Source organism: Chelonia mydas, chromosome 28 (assembly GCF_015237465.2).
Source record: "Chelonia mydas isolate rCheMyd1 chromosome 28, rCheMyd1.pri.v2, whole genome shotgun sequence".
In the NCBI taxonomy this organism is placed as follows: domain Eukaryota; kingdom Metazoa; phylum Chordata; order Testudines; family Cheloniidae; genus Chelonia; species Chelonia mydas.
This window is the reverse complement of record NC_051268.2, coordinates 3,908,199-3,915,373: the sequence shown is the minus strand read 5'-3', so window position 1 is coordinate 3,915,373 and position 7,175 is coordinate 3,908,199. Positions and strand designations below refer to the sequence as shown.

The following is a 7,175-nucleotide window of genomic DNA, read 5'->3' as shown; positions in this document are numbered from 1 at the left end:
CTTCCACCCACCCCCCCCCATCTGCGCATGCCCAGAGCCGGGAGACACAAAACCCTCCTCCGGCTCCAGGAGAGGCTCCAACGGCCCCGCACGAGCCAGGCAGAGCCACAGCGCCGCGCGCGTTCGCAGCCCCTCTCGTCCTCCCCCCCCCGCCAAACGTCACTTCCGTTCCCGGGAGAGTCAGGAACTACATCTCCCAGCCTGCCCCGTGGGGCGCTTCCGCCCTCGCCAGCCCAGGTAAGGGAGGGCTGCAGAGGAGGGTTTGGAATTAATTGGTAAACTGAACAGTAACAAGTCACCGGGACCAGATGAGATTCACCCAAATATGAAATTGCTGAACTACTAACTAGGGTTTGTAACCGGTCCTTTAAATCGGCTTCTGTACCCAGTGCCTGGAAGACAGCTAACGTTAGGCCAATATTTAAAAGGGCTCTAGAGGCGATCCCGGCAATTACAGACCGGTAAGTCTAACGTCAGTACCGGGCAAACTAGTTGAAACAATGGTAAAGAATAAAATTGTCAGACACACAGAAGAACATAAATTGTTGGGCAAAAGTCAGCATGGTTTCTGTAAAGGGAAATCATGTCTTACTGATCTCTTAGACTTCTTTGAAGGGGTCAAACGTCAACAAGGGGGATCCAATGGACACAGTGTACTTAGATTTCCAGAAAGCCTTTGACAAGGTCCCTCACCAAAGGCTCTTATGTAAATTAAGTTGTCATGGGATAAGAGGGAAGATCCTTTCATGGGTTGAGAACTGGTTAAAAGACAGGGAACAAAGGGTAGGAATAAATGGTAAATTTTCAGAATGGAGAGGGGTAACTGGTGGTGTTCCCCAAGGGTCAGTCCTAGGACCAATCCTATTCAACTTATTCATAAATGATCTAGAGAAAGGAGTAAAAAGTGAGGCAGCAAAGGTTGCAGATGATACTAAACTGCTCAAGATAGTTAAGACCAAAGCAGACTGTGAAGAACTTCAAAAAGATCTCACAAAACTAAGTGATTGGGCAACAAAATGGCAAATGAAATTTAATGTGGATAAATGTAAAGTAATGCACATTGGGAAAAATAACCCCAACTATACATACAATTTGATGGGGGCTAATTTAGGTACAACTAATCAGGACAAAGATCTCGGGAGTCATTGTGAATAGTTCTCTGAAGACGTCCACGCAGTGTGCAGCCGCAGTCAAAAGCAAACAGGATGTTAGGAATCTTTAACAAGGGGATAGAGAATAAGAAGGAGAATATCTTATTGCCCTTATATAAATCTATGGTACGCCCACATCTTGAATACTGTGTACAGATGTGGTCTCCTCACCTCAAAAAAGACATACTGGCATTAGAAAAGGTTCAGAGAAGGGCAACTAACATGATTAGGGGTTTGGAACGGGTCCCATATGAGGAGAGATTAAAGAGGCTAGGACTTTTCAGATTAGAAAAGAGGAGACTAAGGGGGGATATGATAGAGGTATATAAAATCATGAGTGATGTGGAGAAAAGTTATTTACTTATTCCCTTAATATAAGAACTAGGGGTCACCAAGTGAAATTAATGGGTAGCAGGTTTAAAACAAATAAAAGGAAGTTTTCTTCACACAGCGCACAGTCAACGTGTGGAACTCCTTGCCTGAGGAGGTGGTGAAGGCTAGGACTATAACAGGGTTTAAAAGACAACTGGATAAATTCATGGAGGTTAAGTCCATTAATGGCTATTAGCCAGGATGGGTAAGGAATGGTGTCCCTAGCCTCTGTTTGTCAGAGGGTGGTAATGGACAGCAGGAGAGAGATCACTTGATTACTACCTGTTAGATTCACTCCCTCTGGGGTACCTGGCATTGGCCACTGTCAGTAGACAGCACGCTGGGCTGGATGGACCTTTGGTCTAACTGAGTACGGCCATTCTTGTGTTCTTATTAACCACTTCTCTCAGTGGTGTCGATTTTTCATGCCCCTGAGAGATGTGGCTATGTCAACATAGCTTTTCAGTGTAGACCAGCCTTTAGATGGCTTTTTGATGTGAAAGGCAATGGACTTCAGCCTTTTCCTTGACATTGATAGTTGACGATTGCAGCTTTCCTACCAGCTGGACACATCTTATGACAGATGTCATGCCTTTCCTTTGCAAATCAGAGAAGTGAGGAAGTCAGTGACCCTTACAGTCTAAGTGGGTAAAAAGTTATACAACTTGTCTCCTTGAATAGTGTGTTTTTTGGTTGTTGTTTTTTTTAAAGAAATTGGCTTTGAAGCTAAGCAAAATATGTTCTATTTGAAGTACAAAAAATTGAAATCTATACTGGGCGAATATTCTCTTATACACTCTTTCTAACACATATTCTTCCACCCCAACCTTTGGAGTGAAGTTTCCTACCAAAACTCCTTACACCACAGGGGGTAAATTAAATCAAATTAACTTTTGAAGATTAGCCATCATTTCCTGTATGACTGACAGAACTAAAAACAAGACAACTTTCAGTTTTCCAAAATAATTCAGATCATCAAACAAACAATTAGTCTCCTACTCTTTAACCAATAACTTCACCTATAATTTCATTTTCATTTGTAACAACAACATATTCAAAGACCACAAATTCTTGTCATATATGTTGGTTTTCTTCTAATCCCCATTGCCAACAACTGAATGTTGGCTCAAGTTGTTGTGTGTCCCAACGTAGGTCCCAACCACTCCTGTGAGTTCATATATCTCTGGTTCTTCTGCCATCTGTGTTGGTGGAAGGGGTCTCCTATGTGGGAATGTTTGCATCATGAGGAAAAAAAAAAACTTTCTCTTTTCACACTTTGTTAGGATATAGATATTCAGGCCTGTCTGCAAAGGCCTGTACTTTAAGAATTTCGGTGTATTCTTATCACTTGGCTAGTTAGAGGTATAAAAGAAAGCATCAAAATCACCGTCTGCCGGTGTAAGGGCCTTCTCTTACTGTGACAGTCTGAGGCCCTGTTCTTAGGCTAAGGCCTTTGGCCAAGCAGCAGAGGCAGCCATAAGCTGGGAAGCGACCGGTTACCTCCTCACATTTCAAACTAGTCACATTGAAAGAAGGTGCTATTGGGCTGTTAGGAATACAATCCTGTCCTGATAGTGCCTATCACCTCCAGAGAAAGGGAAGTGCCTAGAAAATGTAAAAGGAAACTTAGTTTGATAGCATCCTGTCTGGCAAGAACTCACTTATCAATAGCTGGGTTATGAAATCCTCACTTCTGTATTGTTTTGTCATTATAGTTTCCACTTTGCTATTGTTTGTATAATCTCTGTCTGGTTCTGTGATTGTTTCTGTCTGCTGTATAATTAATTTTGCTGGGTGTAAACTAATTAAGGTGGTGGGATATAATTGATTACATAATCATGTTACAATATGTTAGGATTGGTTAGTTAAATTTCAGGAAAATGATTGGTTAAGGTATAGCTAAGTCGAACTCAAGTTTTCCTATATATTCTGCAGTCAATCAGGAAGTGAGGGTGTGTGTGTGGGGGGGGAAAATGGGAACAGGGAATAGGGGTAAGGAAATTGAAATCATGTTTGGCTAAGGGCAGGAATGGGAACAGGGACACAGGTGTAAGGCTCTGTGGTGTCAGAGCTGGGAAGGAGGATACTAAGGAAGGAAACTGGAATCATGTTTGCTGGAAGTTCACCCCAATAAACATCGAATTGTTTGCACCTTTGGACTTCAGGTATTGTTGCTCTCTGTTCATGCGAGAAGGACCAGGGAAGTAGTGGGTGAAGGAATAAGCCCCCTAACACACTTTTTAACCTTTCAAAGTAGGAGGTGGTAGGAGAGAAGTGAAGTAAATTCATAAAACACAAGAGAAAACTGTCTGGTCTACACTAAAGACATTTATCGGTATAACTTTATTGCTCAGAGATGTGAAAAAACGACACAGCTGAGCAATGTAGTTACACAGCTCTAGCCCCCTGTGTAGATAGCGCTACATCAGCAGGAAAGCTTCTCCTGCCAGCATAGCCATCTGAGACAATATTGACTTCAACAGTTGAACTAGACTGTGACCATATGCACTTCCTTCAGTTAATTCGGGTTCTGCTGTTGTTCACCATTTCCGAGTGGAGATTTTAAATCACGGCTGTTTCTTTTTTAGCATGTCCAGTAAACTGGAGAGTTCTCTCCTGTTGACAGAACTGCACTTGAACTGTCTCCATGTCATCATGGAGGGATGGGGAAAAAGCAAAGCTGAAGTGAGAAATCATGACTTTAGCAAATGATCATTGGTCTTAAATTCTCCAATAAATCTGAGTTACATCCTACCAAACAGAACTAATATCCAACTGGGTGACCAAACAGCCTTCAGGAAAGATAGAAAGCCACATCACAGAGAGATCCGATGAAGTGAGCTGTAGCTCACGAAAGCTTATGCTCAAATAAATTTCTTAGTCTCTAAGGTGCCACAAGTACTCCTTTTCTTTTTGCGAATACAGACTAACATGGCTGCTACTCTGAAACATGACAATGAAAGTGTCAAGTGAAATTCCAGAGCAGGTTACATCTGATTATTCAGAATCAGGACAAGAGATTCTCCCATCACATTATCCTCTGATCCATTCAAACATACTTCACTTAGCACTGTCTCAATAGTCAGTTATGTTATTTACAAGATTTTTAGTATTCTAGCACCCACATAATGGGGGAAAAAACAGCCACCTTGCCGGAAGTGGCTTTACCAAGAGATGGAACCTGGGATTTAAACTCCGAATGATCACACTGTGTTTGGGATCCATTTGAATTCCCCTCCCAGGTCTTTGACACTTTCATCTCCAGTCATAGCAACTCCGATACAGGATTAAAGAAGTCAAAGCATCTCCAAGCACAGACAACGGAGAATGCTTCATCACAAGAAACTTTGAGAAGTGGAGGGATAGAATGTGATGAAGATAAACTCTACATGACTCAGAGAAAAGGTAACAGTTCTGCAGTGATGGGGAAGGAGGGAATCTCTGAGTCACCCCATCTCCTTCCAATGTCACAGAGGCTGAAATGATACTTACTTTCCTGCTCCATCTCCTCTTTATTTACATCTAATTTGAAAAGTTCCCAGTATAGCTGCTCTTCAGCAAAACCCAGAGCAACATGAGAACTGGCAATGACGATACAATCTGTATCATGGGTGACTCCAACAATAACTTTGCAATAGGAGGAATGGTATAAATGTGATGCTCCCTGGTTCCTGAAAGGAAGGACACACTCACATTATCCATGGGACAATAGAAATATGTTAGCAACAAGAAGCAAGTCAATGGAAGTTTGGGCCCCCTATTGAATAAGGGAGGAAACCTAGTGACACAGGATGTGAAAAAAGCTAATGTACTCAATGCTTTTTTTGCCTCTGTCTTCACGAACAAGGTCAGCTCCCGACTACTGCACTGGGCAGTACAGCATGGGGAGGAGGTGACCAGCCCTCTGTGGAGAAAGAAGTGGTTTGGGACTATTTAGAAAAGCTGGATGAGCACAAGTCCATGGGGCCGGATGCGTTGCATCCGAGAGTCCTAAAGGAGTTGGCGGATGTGACTGCAAAACCATTGGCCAATCTTTGAAAACTCATGGCAATCGGGGGAGGTCCAGGACGACTGGAAAAAGGCTAATGTAGTGCCCATCTTTAAAAAAGGGAAGGAGGAGGATCCGGGGAACTACAGGCCAGTCAACCTCACCTCAGTCCCTGGAAAAATCATGGAGCAGGTCCTCAAGGAATCCATTCTGAAACACTTAGAGGAGAAGAAAGTGATCAGGAACAGTCAGCATGGATTCACCAAGGGCAAGTCATGCCTGACTGATTTAATTGCCTTCTGTGATGAGATAACTGGCTCTGTAGATGAGGGGAAAGCAGCAGATGTGTTATTCCTTGACTTTGTATCAAAAGCTTTGCTAGTCTCCCACAGTATTCTTGCCAGCAAGTTAAAGAAGTATGGGCTGGATTAATGGACTATACGGTGGATAGAAAGCTGGCTAGATTGTCAGGCTCAATGGGTAGTGATCAATGGCTCCATGTCTAGTTGGCAGCCGGTATCAAGAGGAGTGCCCCAAGGGTTGGTCCTGGGGCCGGTTTTGTTCAATATCTTCATTAACAATCTGGAGGATGGCATGTAACCCTCCCTTACCTGGGTTTACGATCTGGAGGATGCTGTAACTAAACCCTAGTTAGTAGTTCAGCAATTTCATATTTGAGTTCTTTCAGAACTCTTGGGTGAATGCCATCTGGTCCCCGTGACTTGTTACTGTTAAGTTTATCAATTAATTCCAAAACCTCCCCTAGTGACACTTCAATCTGTGACAATTCTTCAGATTTGTCACCTACAAAAGCCAGCTCAGGTTTGGGAATCTCCCTGACATCCTCAGCCATGAAGACTGAAGCAAACAATTCATTTAGTTTCCCCGCCATGACTTTATCGTCTTTAAGTCCTCCTTTTGTATCTCAATCGTCCAGGGGCCCCACTGGTTGTTTAGCAGGCTTTCTGCTTCTGATGTGCTTAAACATTTTATTTCCTTTTGAGTTTTTGGCTAGCTGTTCTTCAAACTCTTTTTGGCTTTTCTTATTACATTTTTACACTTAATTTGGCAGTGTTTATGCTCCTTTCTATTTACCTCACTAGGATTTGACTAGGATGTGACCTGTGCCCCAGTGTAGACAGTGTTAGTTTGTCAGAAGAATACTTCCAGTATTTGAAGGGTAGACGTAGCTTTAGACAGATTGATCCCTTATGGCAGTGTTTCCCAAACTTGGGACTCCACTTGTTCGGGGAAAGCCCCTGGCGGGCCGGGCCGGTTTGTTTACCGGCCGCGTCCAAAGGTTCAGCTGATTGTGGCTCCCACTGGCCGCATTTCGCAGCTCCAGGCCAATAGGGGCTGCAGAAAGGGTGGCCACCACATCCCTCGGCCTGCACAGCTTCCTGCAGCCCGCATTGGCCTGGAGCGGCGAATCACGGCCAGCGGGAACCGCGATCGGCCGAACCTGCGGACGCGGCAGGTAAACTGGCCCGGCCCTCCAGGGGCTTTCCCTGAAGAAGCGGCATCCCTAGTTTGGGTGAAACTGCCATAGGGGAAGCAAGTCATGACATCAATTCCGATCTTGACCCATCTCCCTGTACATGAGAAAGCTACTAGTGTGGAGGGCGGAGCCAGCTGTCCAATTGCCTGGTTCCTCAGCTGTATCC

The 7,175-nt window shown here is 43.9% G+C and overlaps 2 protein-coding genes and 1 long non-coding RNA gene across 6 annotated transcripts in view; 1 reads left to right on the top strand and 2 right to left on the bottom strand.

Annotated features, from left to right (window-relative positions):
- The window catches only part of LOC102943236 (zinc finger protein 883), a 2,438,435-nt gene that overhangs the window by 1,952,513 nt on the left and 478,747 nt on the right, over positions 1 to 7,175 (bottom strand). The gene's annotated exons all lie outside the window — the stretch shown is intronic.
- The window catches only part of LOC114020163 (zinc finger protein 501), a 1,907,800-nt gene that overhangs the window by 1,455,877 nt on the left and 444,748 nt on the right, over positions 1 to 7,175 (top strand). The window lies entirely within an intron of this gene.
- LOC122463965 lies at positions 3,987 to 5,437 on the bottom strand. Its single transcript, XR_006287768.1, has 3 exons — positions 4,474 to 5,437; positions 4,420 to 4,424; positions 3,987 to 4,364 (listed from the first exon to the last, which is right to left on the bottom strand). It is a non-coding gene; the product is annotated as an uncharacterized LOC122463965 (long non-coding RNA).